This window comes from Megascapheus bottae, chromosome 20 (genome assembly GCF_031878675.1).
Source record: "Megascapheus bottae isolate mThoBot1 chromosome 20, mThoBot2.hap1, whole genome shotgun sequence".
NCBI classification, from domain to species: domain Eukaryota; kingdom Metazoa; phylum Chordata; class Mammalia; order Rodentia; family Geomyidae; genus Megascapheus; species Megascapheus bottae.
This window is the reverse complement of record NC_143528.1, coordinates 17,318,038-17,340,299: the sequence shown is the minus strand read 5'-3', so window position 1 is coordinate 17,340,299 and position 22,262 is coordinate 17,318,038.

The window sequence follows — 22,262 nt, the reverse complement described above, 5'->3', positions numbered from 1 at the left end:
CATGTACATTTTGTAATCTGAAAGATTACACTATTCTATTCTCTTTCCTTATTCTATTCACTAAAAAGCCAATTAAATATTTGGAATATTTAAGCATGAAGGTAGTTAGTTAATGTGCTCTGTGTGTGTGTGTGTGTGTGTGTGTGTGTGTGTGTGTGTGTGTGTGTGTGTGTGTGTTTAATGAGTATCAAAGATGTATTTTTATGGGCCATGGGGCTTGAACTCTGGGCCTCAGCCCTATCCCTGAGTTTTAGCTCAATGCTACTGCCCTACCCCTGGAGCCACAGCCCCACATCCCATTTTCTAGTGGTTAACTGGAGATAAGATTCTCATGTTCCATGGATGGCTTTGATAGATTTATTTCATTATTGGTTAATTTTTGCTTACCTATTTATAAAATCAAACTTTCTCATAATTATGTATATTACAATAGATGGTATGTTAGTACATTAAAATAAAATGAATGTTTTATTCTCTCACTAATAAAATATGCCTTCTAACTTTATCTGTATTTCTTGAAATTCTACGGAATAAGTTAGCACTGATATCTTCATTTTACAATAAGTGATAGTTAAAATTTATATAATTCACTCTATTGTAATATTTACAAGGTGTGGCAAAGACAAATTCTATCTTCTAGTTCCAACTCTAGAAATTTGCCTATTACAAAATTCTGTATCTCAATTCAAGGTATTATCAACAGCTTTTTGATTGACCCTGAAATTGAACTCAGAAAAACATGAGAGAAAATATGCAGATTTCCTGACTGCCAAGTCTGGGAATGAAACTTGCTTTAGGTCAAACAGATCCCACAGCTCAACCTGTTCCACTGAGGGAATCTTTCCCTTTCCAATGCATTTTGGGGTAGTATTTGTCATTATATTAAAGAAGAATTTCCACATTTGGCAGAAATTCCAGCATCTGAAATCCTTCAGATTCTGATAGAAACAAAAAAGAGACATCCTGATTCTCAAAATTGAAATGTCCCATCTTTGAAGACCAACAGCTGCATATGCAAATTTCTGAACTAAACACCAATGGGGCGTGGAAATGTTCAGGCAAATGTGAACTACAAGTTCATTTTGGAATATATTGCAATAGATGGCATGCTAACCAATTACAGGATGAAGATTTCCCTTGGTGGGGTGGGGATAGTATTTTGTTTGTTGTTGTAAGAAATAAAGACATTGTACTCACATTGTACCCAACACTCATACAACCTTCATCATGAGCACACACATAGACACACACACACACACACACACACACATCCATGCATACACACACAGACAGTATCCTCACATTATCTATTCACTACATTTAATTCCTTAATATTTAAATTTTTACCTTATTTTTCATATTTTTATTGCCCTGGCTAATTTGTAGATATTTCCTATCCATTTCCAAAACCTAATACAGACAACACCGATTGAGCAATTACCACTGATTGAGAATTGAGTAATTCTTCCTTTGCATTAATTGTCTCTTTTAGCATGAAAATATTCTAATGTCATAGTCCTTTTCTTGTCTTCATTTTTCAAGTCATGAAATTGTGTTTCCAAGGCTGAAAATCTCAAATCCAAACATCCACTGAGTAACAGAGCCAACATTCAAACTTAGGAAGTTTGACTTCAGAATCTATATTAACTACAACAATAGCAGACATGTGGGAGTATGGGTGTCAGAAATATGGTAAGCAATGTGTGTGTAAATGTATGTGCATGCACAAGTGTGAAGTCTATGTACAGCAATAAATAACAAGGATGAGGCCATCAAGTGTTCACATGTAATTCCTTATATGCATGACTTGAAATTACTCTGAATGAAAAACTATCAGAAAAGTCATTATGTTATATTTCTAAGCTTTTTCATAAACACCTGGCATGGGGAGGTGGTGACAGCAAGGAACCATGACATTAAAAATTATGAGATGGTAGCCCCATTCCAAGGTAAACACACTTAAAAATATAGAGACAACTAGATTGAGATAGGTCAATATGGTGACAGTTTAAAAAATCCTCGGAATAGTTTAAGAAGTTTTTTTTCCATCATGAAATGTCATGTGAAAAGAATGTCAGAAAAGTTGTAAATTGTGACTAATTTATAAGAAAGAAACTGAAAAGAAATCAGCCAGAATTTATGAAGCATAGGTAGGATAATTAGAAGTATTTATGGAGGGGGTATTCTATATTAATATAGAAAATTAGACATGATGTAATTCTCATGCTACACCACAGTGAGACAGTGTAATATTTTCGACATGGAATTTTGTTGAATCTGATTATTTTGCTCCTATATAAAATCTTGAACTCATTTGTTATTACAATAGCTTATAAAGATGTATCTGAAAAACAACTTATCATTAAGTATCTGTCAAAAGAGAAAATACAAAAGTTTGCAGGTTGGGGTGGGGAAATGCACCAGTCTGGTCTTGTGTAATAATTTGGCACCAAGTCTAGGGCTGTTATTTGGCCTATGAGCAGATGTGTGCCAAGAAATCAATGATTCCTGGGCATCTATTGTCATTAAGAAAATTCCAATTACTCTATTTGGTACTCTTTGATTTATTCCTTTCAGTACCTGGTCTCAATACAGGCTGAATTTTTCCTGTCCCCTTAGATGATCATAGTGAGAAGTATTATTTTAATTCAGTGGCAGAAACTAGATATACTGTTTCCTACAACAGCAAATTCAGATTAATGGCTTTGTAATTTTGTAACATTTTCCTTAGCATGCATGTAAATTATAGATGGCATAGTGACTTCTCCTTGGCATTCATCCTGAGTATGTTTCAATCTGCAAAGAGTATTTTCCAGATCTCTTACTCCTGTTTCCACTCTGAAACATTGTATTGCTCCCAAACTTTTATTCCTTTTGGTAATTCAGCTAGGCATTCTAAGTTATTTCTGCATCAAATTGTCACCATGAGATAAGCAACATTTTATACAATGCCTGCGGGGTTGGCATGTATATTGGCAGATGTATGGTTATTATTGGGAAGAAAGTTTGAATAAATAGACCAGAAAATGCCTTAATTGCAAATCTACCCTTCCTACTCTATTCTGTGCACTACAAATACTTGATTTACATCGTATTCAGGCTTGAATTAGTGTCTCTGATACAGTAACTCATTTATCCTCCTCCTGGTCCACTGACAGAAGAGATCCACAATGGCAAAGTAGTGCTTCAGCTTCAGGATTACGATACTTTTTTTGATGCCTGAGTATGAAGAGCTTTGTAGAAGTAACACACACCTTTCTTGGAAGGAGTACACAAATCCCTTTAGCTGTCTTTTGGAACGAGTTGTTGGCAGGGAGGGGGTGAGCATGGATACATGGCTTTGTTTCCAGAGATACATTCAAATAAGGATATTTGTCCAGATAATCAATACTGATTCATTGTGTACATTTCATTTTTAGAATAGGATCCCATCCCCAGAAAGTGTCTCCCAGCTGCCACTCATGTAGAGTAGCACACACTAGGTTATGCCAGCCATATTGTAGGATGCCGTAAATTACACAACAACAATGAAATCCATAGTTATGTCACATCTGTTTAGTAACACATTTTGGTCCTTTGAGGTAATATTATGTAGGATTTTATATCCAAAAGTCTTCCTGCAAGCCCCTGGAAAATGATGTCAGCATCAGTACAGTCCAGACAGTGAAGAAAAACTTGAAGGCTGGAAGGCATTTCTGGCTCAGGTGAAACCTCAGCCCTTCAAGTCATGCAAGTGTTCTGAGGAAGTTATTTACTTGCCTGATCTCCTCCCATTAGGATGCTTGTTCATAGCCTCATTCACTGAACCGGATTGCTTACAAGATTCAACCATTGTACACTAGGCACGACATCCTCCACGGTGGATGGTTGGAGATCAAAAAATTTTCATGATTTCTCTTCTACTCTGTGAGTTCATATATGTATTTGTCTCTGCCTTAAACCTCCTAAACCCAATGCTCCTAGTTTGCCCCCATGAACCCATTTACACTCACTCGCTAGGGATAATCTCCTTACTTCAGGCCACTCCTTTTATACAAAGTGGATGAGAGAAAATTCTGTTACAGCTTTGCTCCCTGCTCATCATTTACCTTTAGGCCTGCTCCTTGAGGCATTTTAGTACACAGATTTTCTTTTTCTTTACTACCATCAATCTGTTGGACCTGTCTATAAATTAATCTCTATTCTTCTCCAGTGTAAGACCCATTCCGCAATAAGAAATAGTGAAATAGTTTGCATATATATATATATATAAATAAATTTGGTTGTGTTAATTCTCTTTAGCTTTCAATCTTTCCATAGATTTAGGACACTTTGGCAGACATTGGTAAGAAAGGTAAGAAACTGTTTGAATGTGAACATGGGATTGTTAAATAGGAAGACCTTGATCAGCATAAAGAAAGCTCCGATGGATCCAGCCTTATGCTCCACAAATACTAGTTACAAGTCTAAAACTAAGACTGGGAGGTCAATATTACTACCCAAAATTACAAGAGGAAAATCATTCCAATCCCAATAGTTTAAGTCAATGTTGAGCTCAAATAATTACAAGTGACTAAATTGAGATTCAATCTGAAAACTTCCTGAATCTAAAAACCTATGATCCATGTACCACTCTATGCAATTTCTATGACTTAGAAGTACCTTCAATGATATTCTGGATATATACAAAGTGATCTACAGGCCGGGAGTTTGGCCTAGTGGTTAAAATGCTTGCCTAGCATGCATGAAGACCTGGGTTCGATTCCTCGGTACCACATACATAGAAAAAAGCCAGAAGTGGTGCTGAGGCTCAAGTGGTACAGCTCTAGCCTTGAGAAAGTCCAAGGAAAGTGCTAAGCCCCTGAGCTCAAGCCCAGGACTGGCAAAAAAAAAATGATCTACAAGAATGTTCTTTTGGCAGAATGTGAGAGTAGAATCATATTTTTTAAATATTTTTATTGTAATTAATAAAAGGGTTGCATGATATTTGCCATATAGAAGGTGCATTAATTCATATACATTGATACCCTTTCACATGTCTTGGTACCCTTTACTCTCCCCCCCAAAGTCCCCCTCCCCCATCTTGGTTTTCCCCCCTTCCCTATCAAATTTCAAATAACCGAATACAAATAAATTCAATATATCAGATAACAAAGTGAGGTACTGTAACAATATGAGATACCCAAGGGACAGCAAAGGAGATGAGAGATAACATAGTACATTAAGGACAACAATCATTTGTTATATGGCTTTTGTTTCAGTGTCCTGGAGGTCTTTTCAATTAGCTTCATACTATATGGCCTTATGTATCAAGGTTTTGCTCTATTGCAGATCTCTGCTAGTGGAGCCCAAGGTTTCTACTGATTATGACAAATGAGGGAAACCATTGAGCCTAAGTTCCTTTGAGTCTGGCTTACTTCACTTAATATGATTTTTTCTAAGTCTTTCCATTTCCTAACAAATGGGTCGATGTCGTTTTTTGACATTTTAAAGCATGTTATGATTCTGTGATTTCAGTATGTCCATAACATAGGAAAGCAATAGTCCCTTAGACTATTTTTCTTAGAACAGCTGGCTAAAGCCTCTACAATATCTTGATTCTGTTGTTCAAGCTTTCTTGTCTACTACATAAAACAGCAGGAATTCATATATTAATTCCTTCTACTTTGCAGTTTGCTCCATTTCTCACTGTTCATTTTTAAATTATTATTCCACTGAAAGTAGGATCTTGCCTTTTCTAACCTTCAATAAATTACATAGGAGGAAACCAACAAACCCTTTAGAACACCTGGACCTCAGTATAGAAAAATCCTTTAGCATGAAAAGTCCCAAAAGAAGGATCTTTAGGAGACACCGGAAAACAGTGGCTTGATTTGCTCTACAGTCTACTAAGAGTTGATGGCTGTGAAGAACTGAGATGGTTGTGGATTCCTGGTGAGAGAATTTCTGAACTTTAGTTTTTTAGCAGCTTCTCAAAAAGTGAAATATACACGTGGTGTAAGTCCACTCTTGGATAGGAATTTACATGTTAATATTTACTAACTTGCAATCACTAGCAACTTTGCTGACAACCAATGGAAACTGAAAAGTTATTAAAGATACTTTATAAAAGTTTAAAGAATTTAATGTATATCCTATGAAATTAAGAAAATGAGGGAGGTAGAGGTTGGGAGAGATGTCTGAGAATGTTGAAGGGATGACATTGATCAAGATGCATTTTATGCATAATTTGTTAAGTGGCAACTACTCTGCATAACTACTTAAAGATAATAATATAGTAAATATTTTTTAAAAAGTAAAGTCACTAGGGGAGGTCGGTGATCCTTAAATAGGAAAGGCATTTTAAAAACTTGCTAGATTGCTTTGCAGTGATCCAGAACAGTAAGACACTGAGAGGAGGTATTCATATTATAATTTCCTGGAGTTAACAATGTACCAAATTCAAAACAATGTGAATGCTAATTATAGGAAAGGTACAATTTATAATTATAGTCCTTCTAAATCTGGTATACCCTTTTTAAATTTGAATTAGAAACACATAGTTTCACATTGGATAAATTGCCAAGAACAGGAGCCAGAAACAGCTCAGTAGCTTCAAAAATCAGATGTTTTAATAAGTGAAACATGTTAAATAATAACTTATTCTAAGTACCTCATAATTAATAAGAGAATTAGGTAGTGTCCTTCAGATAGATGAAAGACATAAATGAAAAAATGATCATTATATGGTATTATTATACAGGATAGAATAAGAGCCAAGAAAAAATTTTATTAATAGCTTTTAATAGTGGATTTCAGATTCAGAGTTAGAATGATATCAAAATAGTGTGAGATACTTCAAGATGAACTAGAATGCTACAGAAGGCAGCAAAATTTAACACAGTATATTGAACTTGAAGTCTTCTAATCCCATCACTCTAGGGTTATCCCTAATGTAGAGAGGTGACCTTTTGCGTATACTGTATTCCTACCTCTAACCTGCTAAGGAAATAAATGGTAATTATAAGTAATTATAAGGATCAGGTCAAAAGGCTACATAATTATTTAGATACAAGTTCCAGACAGAAATAAATCCTGACTTCTTGCATTATTCCCTTATGTGTTTCTCAAAGCCTTCATATTCTTGAAAGATAGTACTGTTTAGGGAGTTTCTTTTAACACAAAGTTCTTAAGGATTCTAGAAATCTTTACCACTGGTACATAAGTCCAAAAAATCTTTTAATCTTCTTATAACAGTAAAATATGTATTAATGATTATAGAAGTTAAAAAACACTTCGTTGTAGTAATTATATCACAGAGATTTCTAGTAGTTTCATTCACCAAAATTTTGCTTTAATTAGATAAAAGGAAAAAAGGAGTAAGTAAAATGTGTGGCATATGGTTTGTGATTTGGATGTCTTTCAATATACTAGAGTAGACAATAAAATCTATAGTTACATTGCTACGCCATTCTGAGGAAATACTTTTCATAACCACAATTTTGGCAGGATATCATCCTGTTCTGGAGATCAGGAGTAAAACAAATGTTTATTGTTAGACTCTGTCTGGCCAAGAAAATTATCATGGCAGAAAGTATTCCCTTTCTGTAAACACTTTATTCGTGGCCTGAAAAACATTTTGCGCTATTTCCAGAAATGATGCTATGGACAAGTAAAACATTACTTAGAAACAACCATGTGGTCACAGATAGAAGACCATGAAGAAAACACAAACCAACACTGGATGGACAGTAAAGCAGTCCACTACCAAATGCATGAGATTTGCCTGTGGTTTAGAGCCATGGTGGTTATGCTTCATGGTGGGTTTGTTTATGATACTGATTTCAGAAGAGTGAAAAAATTGCAGCTAGAATTCTTGCATATAGTAGGTCTGGTAAATTTTATTTTAGGGAATATCTCTGTCTACTTATTTATCTATCTACTTCTAGTAAAAGAATGTAAAAGAATGCTTGAATCATGGAAACACTTTGTGGAAAAGCCAAGAAATGTTCATCATTCTTTCTATCATTAGAGAGAAACAAATTAAACATGTCTGGATGTTTTCATGAGCTTAAAGTTAAAACAGTGGAATTTTAACACTGGCTTTATATAGTTAATGATTACAAACTAGAGCTTTAACTGAACTTCTTAAAGTTGTGAAATTCCAGTTGTAAACCTTCTTTTTCATTTAATAAGCATGAGTGGAAATCTATAATACTGATTATGGAAATTTGTAAATCTGAGGATTTTTAAATAAACATCCTCTCATTTCTGCCTTAAAAATTGTACAGAACTACTAACAAGTAAAATTATTAGCCACCTTTCCAAACTCTGTATAGATTTCATTTAACCAATAAGAATTTTTAACATTGACATTCTTTTAAGTAAACGCATCTCAAACTGAAAGATTATTTAAACTTAGATAGTGGTGTTGATACTACTATAGAGCATTCTTGATGGGTGGATTACCCTTTAGAATTGATTTAAGTTTGGTCTGTATTGAAAGTGCCACATTGAACATGAGATGTTATGCATTTTAACATAAATATCTATAGCTATCTTCTGTAAAATTTGATTTAATGTTTCTGGACTTCAAGAGGTTTTAAAGGGAGATGACAGTTTAACATGGTCATCTAAGTGTTCCATGATTTCTGTTCAGAATTAATCCTTTCATCATTCTTTCCAGCCAACTTTCCTCCCACCCATCTATTTATTTCGTATTTCCCACTTTCTTTATTACACATGTACACTGAATATTCCATCTATATTTTCCCCTCCTTCACAATATACTCTGCAACCTAAAGAAACTTTTGCTGAAAAAAAGCTACTGTGTAGATTGTGTATATTTCTCAAATATCATTACCCTTCGATTTATAAATATTGGTGGGTTTATTTTGGCCAAGAAAGGAAGCAGAACATGAGATGAAAATAAGAAAAGTAATAAGAAGAACATAAGAAAATAATATGTACATAAAACACTGTCCAAATTTTGCCTGAGCTGATGAAATGTCTTTCATTGTGTGCCCATACTTTAACCAACAAAAGCATCTTTTCTTTTGTGCATGCCAATTTTCAATTGTATGTTAGGGCTGAGATTTCAAAGAAATAGAATTGAAAGAGTTCTGCTCCTAAAGGAACTTGTGTGAAGTAACAGCAAGAAAGTATGCATGTTGCTTCACGTACACATAAAAGAAAGATTTCTCATTTAACTAGATTGAAACACTGTGCATTTGTATTGCTTTGTCTCTGTTACATTTTAATGTGGATCATGCTCAGGTGTATTTTGGTTGGTAGCTGAAAAAAAATCATAGCCTTGTTGCAACAAAAGTAAATCTGAAGCCTGTCAAATATTGGTCCCAAGCAAAAATACCATTGCTAAAATCCAAGCTGTGCAGGGCTGCTCGTTATGGCATGTCCTCTGAATTGATTTCATTCTCCTGTTTCATGGAATTGTTTTCAATATACTGTTTACTGTTATTCCTATGCAGATTTCCAATATTGAAAAACTAGCTGCATAATTTAGTGTTGTTGATTTAGAATACATTTAAAGGAATGGCACTGCAATTGATATTATTAGGAACTTGCTTACAGAAAGTTTAGCCTGAAGAGTACAACTACGATTCCTTCAATTGCTTTCATGTTGAAAGGGGAAGCACATCAAAATTTGTTTGTGTCAATATATGCCTTTCAGAGCGTAAGGAAAATTTAGTTGCTAAAAGGCAACTTTATAAAACAAGTTACTGCTCTTTGCTAAAGCTTGCTTTGTTGTTTGACTGTGAATGTAATACAAAAAATATAATGCAGAAAAAATGTAATGTCAAGTTAGTGACAAGAAGTGAGAAAAGCAACTGGATTATGTCAAGAATATTGGATGTGCTGTTGATATGCTACACTATTTCTTTCTCTGAAAATGTGTATATTTTCATATGCATTCCACTAAGAAAGGAATACATTTGCTTCAACCTAATTATGTAAGAAGACTTCTTATTGGGCGTAAGTTCAACGAGCCATAGAAAAATAATGAAAAAGGAAGTCGATGTTTCCTATTGTGTTATATACAGTTCCCAAACCTATAAAGTGTTAGAGAGCTTATAGCACTTAAACATTCTTTTTTCAAAATGAAGTAAAAAAAATTAGGTAACTCTGTTTTATAGAACAAAAATTGGCAGGTCTGGGAGTTTAGCCTAGTGGTAGAGTGCTTGCCTAGCTTGCACAAAGACCCGCGTTCAATTCTTCAGTACCACAAACATAGAAAAAAAAGAAAGAAAGAAATTGGTGCATATGTCCAAAGATCACTTATCAGCCTTGTTCCCAAACTAGAGCATCTGGTGGAATCTTAGGCTAGTAAATATGAAATGTGAGTAAAATTACTAAGAACAGAAGACTACCTAACATGAAAGCAGATGAAAGATAAGGTGTATACAAAAATGAGAGACTCATAAAACACAATTTGCACTGGTCTCAGCACTCACTAGAACTGTAATGTACCCACACAAACCTTTGTTCTAGTGGCCTTCTAGCACTCAGGCACCAGGAAGTTTCCATTCTTGTCCCTATCTTTAGTGACAGTGCAATGTCAGGGGACAATTTTAAGAGGCTCCCATCTGAACCCACAGCTTTACAAGTCAAAGTTTCTTGCATTATCCTGTTTCCAGGAACTTTGAATGAGAACTAAACTCTGGAATAGCCAGTGCTGATCTGAAAGTTTCTCCAGTTACCCCTGAGGGCAACATGATGAATTAGATGGAAGGAGGAATAGGAAAGCTCCACACTGGGCAAAACCAATCGAAGTCCCAGGAAAAGAAGAGAGATCACTTCTGGTTTGAGATCATCAATTACAGAAACAAACTAAGAGACCTCCAAGGGAAGGGGATTAAGTGGTTCCAAATGACTATAAGCAGAAGTCAAATTGCAGGAAGTCAGAGACCTAAATGGATCATATGTTCCGTGCCTTAATGGGAGGCTAAGATCAATTTAACGGATCCAGGCCTGGAAAAAGAAAATTCAGGAGACTCCATCCAAACAGTGAAAGCTGGGCTTCTTTCCCTATATCACCCCCCCCACACACACACACCTTTATCTCAGCTATGGTGGGAAGGAAAACCAGAAGAAATGTAGTCTAGGCTTACCTAGACACACAGAAAGACCCTATAGCCAAAAAAAAAAAAAAAAAAAAGCCAGAGCATAGCCAGGTACCAGTGGTTCACATCTGTAAGCCTAGTTGCTTTAGAGTAGAGATTGTTGAGGTTGGCATTCCAGGCTATCTCTGACTGAAAAAAGTTCATGAGACCTCTTTCTCAGCAAAGACCTGGATGTGGTGCTACATTCCTGTTCTTCTCAATACCCAGAATTCCAACAGAGGTGCATTACATCCAGGCATGAATGAAAAAGACTTTATTTTAACAATAACAAGCAAATATTATGATGGATTGAGAGAGCAGAGGGAGAATAATGAAAGGGGTGACACGATCAAGATGCCTTCTACTCATAGATTGACATGCTGAATTGAAACCCTATGTTTAATTACTTCAAGCTAATTTAAACATTCTAACTACTAAAAAAATTGGTATCTTCAGCAGTTCTGAGAACTCAGAGCCCCTCATGTACCTTCTCTACTCCCATTGTCTGCCATGTTGGTTACATTCCAGTAGAATGGTCTCAAAAGCTGCAACCTCATTTTTTTCAGTGCTCTACTCCTAGTTGTTCAGCACTGAACTGCATCCCTCTTCTTGAGGAGACCTAAGAATCAGCTTGAACTGGCACTTGTGCACATATTGTAGAGCCATCACCACGGCTAGAGGATGTCTTCCCAGAGGAAGCAGGAACATAGCTTCTGTCATCCAAGAGTGAGAAGACAGAAACAAGAAGACAGACAGCCCAGGATGGTCCACCATAACTAATTTTGTGGTTCAGGCTAGGCAGGGGATGGACATGAGTGGAAAGAGAGCCAAGAATCCTTGAATAGAGAAAACTCAAGTGAATGAACATCAAAATAAACCCAACATCTTGAAAGAAAGGTTAACGTATGAAATATTAAGGTGAGGAAAGGGAACAAATAGGAAGATGATTTCAGGATTTCAGAGTTTCCAGACACTGCAAGGTGATGTGGGGTCTGGAGATAAGGCATAAGAGAAGGTCAAGAGAAAGGTTAGATGAGGCCAGGACAAACTATATCAACATGAGCCCTATACGTTAGCAAGGGAGATGGAAAGACATAGAAAGGGGAAGAAGCCTACAACAACAAAACTAGTCTATGTGATGCAAAACTGATCTATATGAGCAGTGATGATATGAAGGTAGTTGGTGCCAAAACTTGGGAAACTTAAATATACAGTAGAAATGAGGACAAAAAAATAGGCAAGTGTTGTTTTTTATGTAGCCCAAAGATGTGGAATTGGCAAAGAGTAGTACTTGTTACTATGTGTGTTACAACCCTTGGAAAAGTAAAACATTGCTACTATAACACTTCTTATTCTAATTTGCCAGGGAAAAGGTGAATTGGAGCCTCTGGATATATTTACACAAACATAGACCTGAAATTTCAGTGCTGGAGATAGATTCAAAAACTAACTCATTTCTCCAGAAATGAATAATTCTTACCTGTGTAATATTAAGGCCTCCAACATAACTGCTCAGAATTCTGTGAAATGAACAGTGGATTATCATCCTCAAATGCCTTGCTCTTTGGTTGAACTTGTAGTGATTTTCTTGGTCCTTTATTGCCTGAAAGAAAGGGGAGTGGACTGGTGAGTTGTTATAAGAATATTTACTCTGGGAAGTTCAACAACCACCAACCTGACCCACAGATTATATTAGATCTTCAGCATTTGCCTTTTTCTTCTAATAGGGACTTTCTTTTGCGAATACCAATATCGAATAATACATCTCTCAGCATGTCACCCAGATATAAATTGAAAGGCCATTCCATGTCAAGCTCTTCCCTTTAAGTAATGATCTGTTGGTTGAGATGGTCCTATACCCAGTCTTCAGAGATAATAGAAATTTACAGCACTGAGATATGCTGGTGTTATTTTATAAAGTCAAAGAAACACAGCAATGCGTAGCCAGTGTTACACAAGCCAGGTATCTTTCTCAAAAAATGCAATTTTCCAACCCATTAAAATGACTGCTAATATTGCACTGTATTTATATATGGTCTTCCTACAAAATAGATTAAAATGTTTTACTAACATTTTCTCATTAACTGTACTTGATAAAACACAGGGTGAGAGTTGTTATTGCTATTTTTTCCTATTTTACCAGTGGTTAATGTAAGGGCTGACTTGTGTGGCCATAAATCCAAGGTCATTTTGAGGACTGGTGAATACCCAGATTGTTTTTAATTCTTTTCCTCTTTGCTCTGTGCTCAGTGATAATGTGTCAATTCAGATTTTTAGTTTTTCCTATGGAGACAGTGTATTTAGTTCAGTGTTTTGTGCTGATGAGGTTATACACAAAATTGATGACAATACTATCCGAATCTGAGCTATTTGCCATTAATTAAATACTTTTCACAGCAATTATTAGTCATTTCTCTGATAGGCATTGAGGAAATTATTATGAAAAGTAAAAGAACTAAATCATTAATCCAGTGTGTAAAGTTTTGCTTTAAAAAAATCAGTGTGCAGGGGAAGGCACTTAAATGCTCTAGAATTATCTAGGACATAATTATTTTAATGTGTGGATCTTCGCCTTAACATGTGAACATGGTAATATTTCTAATAATAGTCACCACAGGCTCGTGCTTGTGACTGTTGACAGGTACCTGTTATCCTAACTACTGAGGATGGGTAAGATCCTGAGAATTGTGGTTTATAGCCAGCCTATACAGAAAATTCCATCTCTGAACAACTACCAAAAAGCAGGGTCATAGGCATAATTCTGGTGGTAGAGCATCAGGCATGAGCAAGCATGAATCCTGAAGTTCAAATTTCAGAATATAATTTTACTGAGAGTTACAAATAGCCTAAGTAAATTGGAGATTGTAATTATAGCTACAGTATTTTCCTTAAAATGTAGCACATTAAAACAACTGAATGAGTTCAATTACTGTTATGATTTCATTTTCTATTTCTTAAGGTTTACTTTTTTCAAGGATTCATCAGCTGCAACACTGCTATCTTACACCCTTTTTTCTCCTTATTGTGTTGTTACTTCATTCTACGTGGACCATAGGTAGACCATCTTTTTGAAACCTTTCCCGAGGCTACAAAATTATAATGTTTTTCTTCCACAGGACTACTCTGTCACTACATACAAGTGTTTTTATGATTATTTTCATCTTGAATGTCAAGTGTTTGTTTATACACCAGTCTTTGTGCTTAGACTATAGCCAGTTTAAAGGGGTGTAATTCATACTGCAGGGCCGGATCTAAGTAATACACAATAAATATGAACAATGGACTATTTAATCACTCCTTACTGGTTTCCCTGTGCCTTGCTACCCAATCCAGTTTGCTTCCTGAATGGAGTTATAGCTAAACAAATGAAACATGAATAAAGAAATGAATAAAGACACTCAATTGATCCTTACATGTATTGTAATACACGTCCATCTCTGTCAGGCAGGTCTCCTAGTAGAAGAGCATTGTAATGTCAAAGGTGCTCAGATATCACCACTCATGAACAGCATGTGATATGGAAACTTACCTAGCTGAACTTTGGCCATTCAAGGAATCCTTTGACCTCTACAGTTCACTTGTAAACTTGTAATGGTCGCAACATTTTTTCTGTTATTGGTGTTCATGGCTGTGCCCACTTACATTTACTGATTCTTAATAAGATGACTCCTGTAAATATCTCACAGTAATCAAATCCTGACTGCAAGATTAAAACCATCTTCTTTCCATTTTCCTTCCTACCTTCAGGCATAGGGAGAAACAAAAAATTCTACGTAGTTAAAGTCTTGCCATGTGTTAACAGCGATTAACATTATAATGTGGATTATTACATGCCAATATTTACCAAGTAAGTCATAAATAGCATTCTCATCTATCATCATCTAGAGAGAATATGTTTTTGCTCTTTTGTGCTGAAAATCTGTGTCTGTTGATATTCAAGTACATTATCATATTTGATTCAAAGTACATGTTATGTACTATTTCATCACATACATGAAGTAAAACATTATAAAATGTTCTGATACTAATGAGCATTAATGTTTTCTATATTTTTCTCTTAAAATATGTTGTAATTATTCATTCTGAAACTTTATATATGTTTGTCCCTGTTTGTTTTTTTTCCCTTTTGTGGGCCCATCATGGGATGAACTCAGGACCTGGGTGCTGCCCTGACCTTTTGTGCCCAAGGCTATTATTCTAGCATTTGAGCCCTAGTTTCATTTCCAGATTTTTGGTAGAGAATTGAAGATAAGAGTCTCAGGAACTTTCCTGCTCAGGTTGGTGTTAAACTATTATTCTCAGCTCTCTGTCTTCTGAGTAACTAGGAATATTGGCATCACCCACCTGTGCCCTGCTCAAACTTTATATCTCAAAATAAAAATTATATCTTCATTCTCTATGGTAGCTATTATAAAATTTGATTCAAGTAATTAGTTTTGTAGTTTCTGATTTGCTGTATTTTTGTAGTTTTAATTTGTCTTTTCTCTGTGTACAGTTGGATACTGCACTTCCTTAAATTTCTCATTGATATTCCTTCATTTGAAATTTAATGACTACATTTTTTATATTTATGCCTAAATGCTTAACATATTTGTTTATATTTTAGAATGCCAACAAAACTATGTTATATATCATAATGTATATTATATGTGCACCATATAATTTTATTATATAATACATTGTAGTACAAAATATTATATGTTATGGTATGTATTATAAGAAATACATTATATTAACTTATATAATACATAGTTAATATACCATAATATATAAAAATATACTATAATATGCAATATAAATACTTATATTACATGATAGGATATAGTATACAATTCATATATATATAAATTTTAATCATTCATCAGTAAAACTAATATGTCATTTCTACAGAAATTGGAAGATCTGGAAAAGTTACTTTCCTGCATGAATTGATTTGTGTGTGTGTGTGTGTGTGTGTGTGTTTATTACTGCTGTATCGTCTCCTTAAGCATGATTCTGATCTGTTTCTCATTGAACTGGCTATAGTAAAATTCTTATGCTGAAAACAGAAGGTCCAGTGTATGTTTTCAAGTTATAGAAAATAGCTGTGTGTTCATACAAAATGCAGTAATTATATTTTTATTTATTTTTATTTTTTGCCAGTTATGGGGCTTGAACTCAGGGCCTGAGCATGGTCCTTGGACTTTTCTCAAGGCTAGAGCTCTACCACTTTAGCCACAGCACCACTTTCAGCTTTTTTCTATGTATGTGGTACCAAGGAATTGAACCCGGGTCTTCCTGCATGCTAGGCAAGCATTCTACCATTAGGCCAAATTACTTGGGGCCCAGGAATTATATTTTTTAAATACAGGAGTATAAAGTTTTGGTTATTTATCGAATTTTCAAATCTGATTCTTGGCAAAATTTTACAGATGACAATGTCTTCTCTTTTTCATCCTTATTTGATCATGCATATATAATTTCTGTCTTTTCTCTTATCTATTTAAAAAATTAAGGCACTAGGGGCCAGGAGTTTGCCCTAGTGGTAGAGTGCTTGCCTAGCATGCAAGAAGACCTGGGTTCAAAGCCAGCCTGGGAACTAAAGACCTTGAGACTCTTATCTACAATTAAACACTAGAAAAACCTGAATTGGCACTGTGACTTGGGGGTCACTTGGCAGCCTTGAGCTGAAGAGCTCAGGGACAGCACCCAGGTCCAGAGTCCAAGCCCAAGATGGACCAGAAAAAAAAGAGAGATTTAATTCAAACAATATTAAATAACCAAGAATATAATTATTTAACTTTGTATATTGATTTTCTACCCACATTGCTTGATGAAATATAAAATACTAAAACATTGAATATTTCATAAATATGATATAAAAATAAAATGTATTTTTTCATATACTTGGATATATTTTTGCAAATGTGAAATTGAAAAATCTATTGCTTAGTATTTTATTATATTTATCATTCTTTTTCTATGCAGTTTCTCTACTGACATGAAAAAAGTGCCCCATTTTTGTATTATTTTTCTAACAAAGGAAAAGTGGGCAGAAAGAATTTTGGTTCTCATTCACTAGTGAGCAGATCAATGTCATTCTGTGTTTAGAGGTCTTGAATTTATCTTCTCATCTGCATAAAGTGATCTTGCATTGACTCAAGTTATTATTTGTCTTCCTTCAATACAAGGTATATTAAATAGTATATAAATAAACATGTCAGGTAAGACCTATTTATTGTCACAAGAAATTCATTTTGTAGACAGCTTGTCAGACTGGAAAATTAACATCTTTTCCAAACACTTTTTCTTCCCCACAGGTTGATACATTTAAGACAAATATATAGCATAGCCCAGTGTTACTAAAGGTATAAATGCACTCCTGCACATGAGACTTAATGAAATGTACTAGAATAAATTTCAGTTTGTCCCAATGTGTAAATGTTTATAACAATGTAATGTTTTCTCATAACTTTCACTGAATCTTAATCACCTTTTTTTCTTAATCACTTTATAAGGTACTTTCATGCTGTTCTTTATTATCCAATTGAAAAATATTTATTGACTTCATGAAAGCCACAAAGGGATGGAGAGTTTTAAAGAGCTGTTTAACACACTTTTCATTCATTTATCTGTTCAATTTTATTCCCTGGGAATGCAGTAGAAAGAAAAGACATGTCTCAAAGAAGTAATACAGCCTATTTGGGGTGACATTTTTGGGAATATAATCCAATATTTTGAAAAAATAGTTAACAAATTATACATCTTCCCAGAGTTGAGTAGAATTGTAACAAGCAATGATGTGAAAGTGAAAATAATGACAAAGTGAAAATTTTAAAAATGTTGTCATTAGTTCCTCAAAACACTGAACAAAGAGCTCCAGCAATTCCACTACTTGGCACTTACTCAATCATCCAGAAACAAGGACATACTAAAGCCACTAGCACAATGATATTCTTTGCAGCACCATTTGCAAAGATATGGAACCAACCCAGATGCTCCTCAGTTGATGAGTGGATCAACAAGATGTGGTATTTATACACAATGGAATTCTATGCTGCTGTCAGAAAGAATGACATTGCCCCATTTACAAGGAAATGGAAAGACTTAGAAAAGATCATATTAAGTGAAGTAAGCCATACTCAAAGCCATAGGCTCAATGGTTTCCCTCATCTGTCCTAATCAGTAGTAACCTTGGGCTCTCCTAGCAGAGATTTAGAATAGAGCAAAACCTAGATACTTAAGGCCATATAGAATGACGCTAAATGAAAGGATAACCAGGATATAGAAACAAAAGCCATATAATGAGTTATTGTTTTCCTTAATGTACTATGTTATCTTCTCATCTCTTTCGCTTTCCCTTGGTTACCTCATATTGTTACAGTATTTCACCTTATTATCTGATATATTGTATATGTGCTTATTTGGTTATTTGAAATAGGATAGGGAAGGGGGGAAAAACAAGATGAGGGGTGGGAGTGGGGGGAGGGAAATGGGGACTAAAACATGAGAAAGGGTATCACTGTTTGTGAAGTAATACACCTTCTATCTGGTGAATATAAGGTAGCCCTTCTATTAATTACAATAAAAAATATATGGAAAAAGGTTGTCATTATAGCAATTTGAAAGATAATCAAAATTGGATAGGCAAAATATAAATTTGGGGGGAAATGCAGTCATACTATTTAATGCATGCCCTATGAAACCAGGAAATTTAAAGGGAGAGACTGGTCTGGGAAAAGTGAGTAAGAAAGAATCAAGATGCATTATACGTATAAACTGATATGTGGAATGTTAACCCTTTTATACAACTACTTAAAAATAATAAAAATTCAATTACATTTCAAATATTAAAGCACAAGTAAAATATAGAAATACTACCTATCCCACATTTAATTGGATAATAATAACAAGAAAACAGTAAGTACATCAAAATTGTTTTTTAAAACCTAAGAGTGTTTAAGTTATTTGATCAGAGACTGGGTTGTTATTGTTAGGAGTTAAGAATTTAAATAGTTATAATTTTGTAATTAATAATTTACATCAGTTTATAGAGTCTATATTCATACCTTTACACAGAAAATTTCACCAAACTTAAGAAGAGGCAGAACTAATTTCATATCAGAGAAAAATCAAAAGTACAATGTGGTAAGCCAACAAGGCAATGGCAGCTCACAAATTTCAGTGATCCTCATTTCCTAGAAAACTCAAATATTCTGTACTGTACGATAACTGAAGACATTTTGGTTTTTATAGTAGTTTGGAGAAGGGAAGGGAAAATAATCAATCTCCAGTAGAAAGTCATGGAAAGAACTAAATTTTCTTTTTCTCTGATCTACCACCACTTGATTAAAATTAAGCTTCAGATTTAACTTTGCTCCATTCCTCCCACACCCAAATTCATACAACCTTCTCCATGGAATACATTTGCTTAAAAGTATTGTAAAGCTGTCTCCCCTTTGAGCACCACATTCCAATTTTGATTTTGTTTATGATTTTCATTTCAAGCAAAAAATGAACCCACTTTTCAAAGAGGACTCAATTGATAAAGTGGACAGAGTAGATTGGACTTTTAAGCCAAGAACATGCTCAAAGGAGTCTGAGTTTCTGGACTCCCTAAATTCTTATCCCCTACCTGTAAAGATGTATGTGTTTTTCATTTTATTAAGCGAATCTGCTTTTCACCATTGATGAACTATTTCTAGCTTTCTTCATATTAAGTAAGAAGAAGCAGAGATAAGAGATTACTACAATGCCTCACTTAGAGGTAAAAATCTCTATCAGAATCTTCAGTGACAAATAACCACTCTTAGATTGGTTATTACTTATTATTCCCAAGTATTTTATATATTATCCAATATCCTAGTGGTAGAGAGAGAATTAACACCAATGTTTTCATTTTAGATAGGAAAATAGGATGGAAAGAATGACAACACTCAAAATACATAGCCTGCATAACCTAACTTCCAGAATTGAATTCCCTTTGTACAACTATTTAATAAAATAATATTTTTAAATGAATGTCTTTCTGAATGTGCTAAGTTAAAAAAATATTTTTTTTGTTTTGTTCTGAAAAGTCAAAGAAAATATACCAGAGGTATGGCTGAGTGATAAGGCTGTCAACCTAACAACCATTAGTCTTTGAGTTCAATCTCCAATATCATACACACACACACACACACACACACACACACACACACACACACACACACAAATTCAATTTGTTTGCCAGACCCTGATTACTGGCTAATCATGTCTAGAGACTGAAACCTGTAGAATCACACACTGAACTCACCAGAACAACAACAACAAAAACGCTAAATGATTCCATTTCAGTCTGGCTCAAGCATTAGAGTACCTGCCATGAGCAGAAAGACACACACACACAAATATAAACACACATATAAAATGATATTTTGAAAGCCCTCCATAGTTCCATAAATTGGCAATCTTTGCATTGATTTTCTTAACTTCTCTCCCACTCTCATCAAATAACTTGCTAGATTTCAACATATCTTGTGTTGTTGTTTGAACTGTCTTTATCCGAGAAGCTTATTTCTCTCAGTCTCTATTCCAAAATGTTAATTCATTTATGAAAATTTGCTTGTGAAATAAATGTAAGGCCTTTATGCATATCTATACATTTAATAACATTTGTAAGTACAGTTGCTTAACAACAAACTTTCATTCATTCAAAATTTCATTCATTCTTATGCTTAGTCCACTCTTGTCAAATACAAATTATATGCTACATAATTGAACCAAATGCTGTGTATTGTCCCTGAATCTGGGTAGCCTACCATTACACAAGTAGATCAGTTGCAAATACAATGCAAATTATTGCTTAAGCAGCCTGAGAAAAGGACTTCTTAAATTGGCTTCAGGGAATTTCAAAGCCTTTTTTGAGGAAACACTGCATGAGGTAGATTAAAGAATGAATAGAAGATGCTCTACAGAAAAGTGGTGGGAGGATGGCACAGGCAGAGAAACATAAAAAAGCCAAAACAGACTGCATGACTACTGTTATGCCTGATTGCTGCTACCTAAGCTTGCTATGATAAGAAATTTCAGTAATGCATCATGCAGAGCAGTACCCATTGAGATTAGATATGTAGGGCATGGTTTCAACCAACCATTTATAGAAAGAATGTCATTACTGGCATGAAGAAGATGGATTGGAGAGGGCAAGGCTGTGCAGGAGAGACAGAGCTGGGATAATCATTAATGATTCAAATGAATAATGAGAGGCCAGAAGTACCCAGACAGTGGTAATGTAGATAGAGAAGGCAAAGCTGTGACCAAATATGACATTTAGTTAAAAAGCAATAAGAGCATGACTTAGAGCAAAATTATGAGATGAAAAAATTAAAAAGAATGGAGAGTTAATATGGCTGTCAGGATCATTGTAGAGGTGTCCTTGCCATAAAATGACATAACAAAAATCAAGAGACTCGCCCCAGTGGAGAGAGGCCATACATGGACTTCCAAGTTTTAAATGCTACAATTGATACCTGGCAAAAAAAAAAAAAGTTTTAAAAGGTGCTGACTCAGCCACGTGCTGGTGGCTCATGCCTGTAATCCTAGTTACTTGGTTGTCTAAAATCTAGGGGATCATACTTAGAAGCCAGCCCAGTCAGAAAAATCCATGACACATTTATCTCCAATTTACCACTAGAAAACCAGAAGTGGTGCTGTGGTTCAAAGCAGTAGAGCACTAGCCCTGAGAAAAAGACTACAGGAATAATGCCCAGGCCCTAAATTCAAGCCCCATGACCCAGGGGAACAGAGTTTGGGTATTTGGGGAGTTGGGGAGGGAAGGTTCTGACCCTAAAGACTATGTTTGATGTTTAAAAAGAAAGGTTATAATTCTATAGATATGAGAAAATACATCAGAAACCTGTAAATTGGAGGTCACTGCTGCACAAAATAGGTGAGAAAGTAAGGCATGACCGATACAATATATAAGGAAGTAAAAAAGTCTTAGATTCAATACTTAGAGCCACTTAAAAATCATTAGGTTAGGAAAAAGTACAATAAGCAGTAGGCAAAGAATAAATGTGGGCCAAGAGAAACTGAAGAATTGAGGGCAAGAGTTTCAAGAGAAATAGTGACTTTTTGTTACATTTATCCCAAGAAAGAAAAGTATACAGGAAAACTAACATACACAATAAATCAAAACATATCCTAAATGGTCAGATATATGCA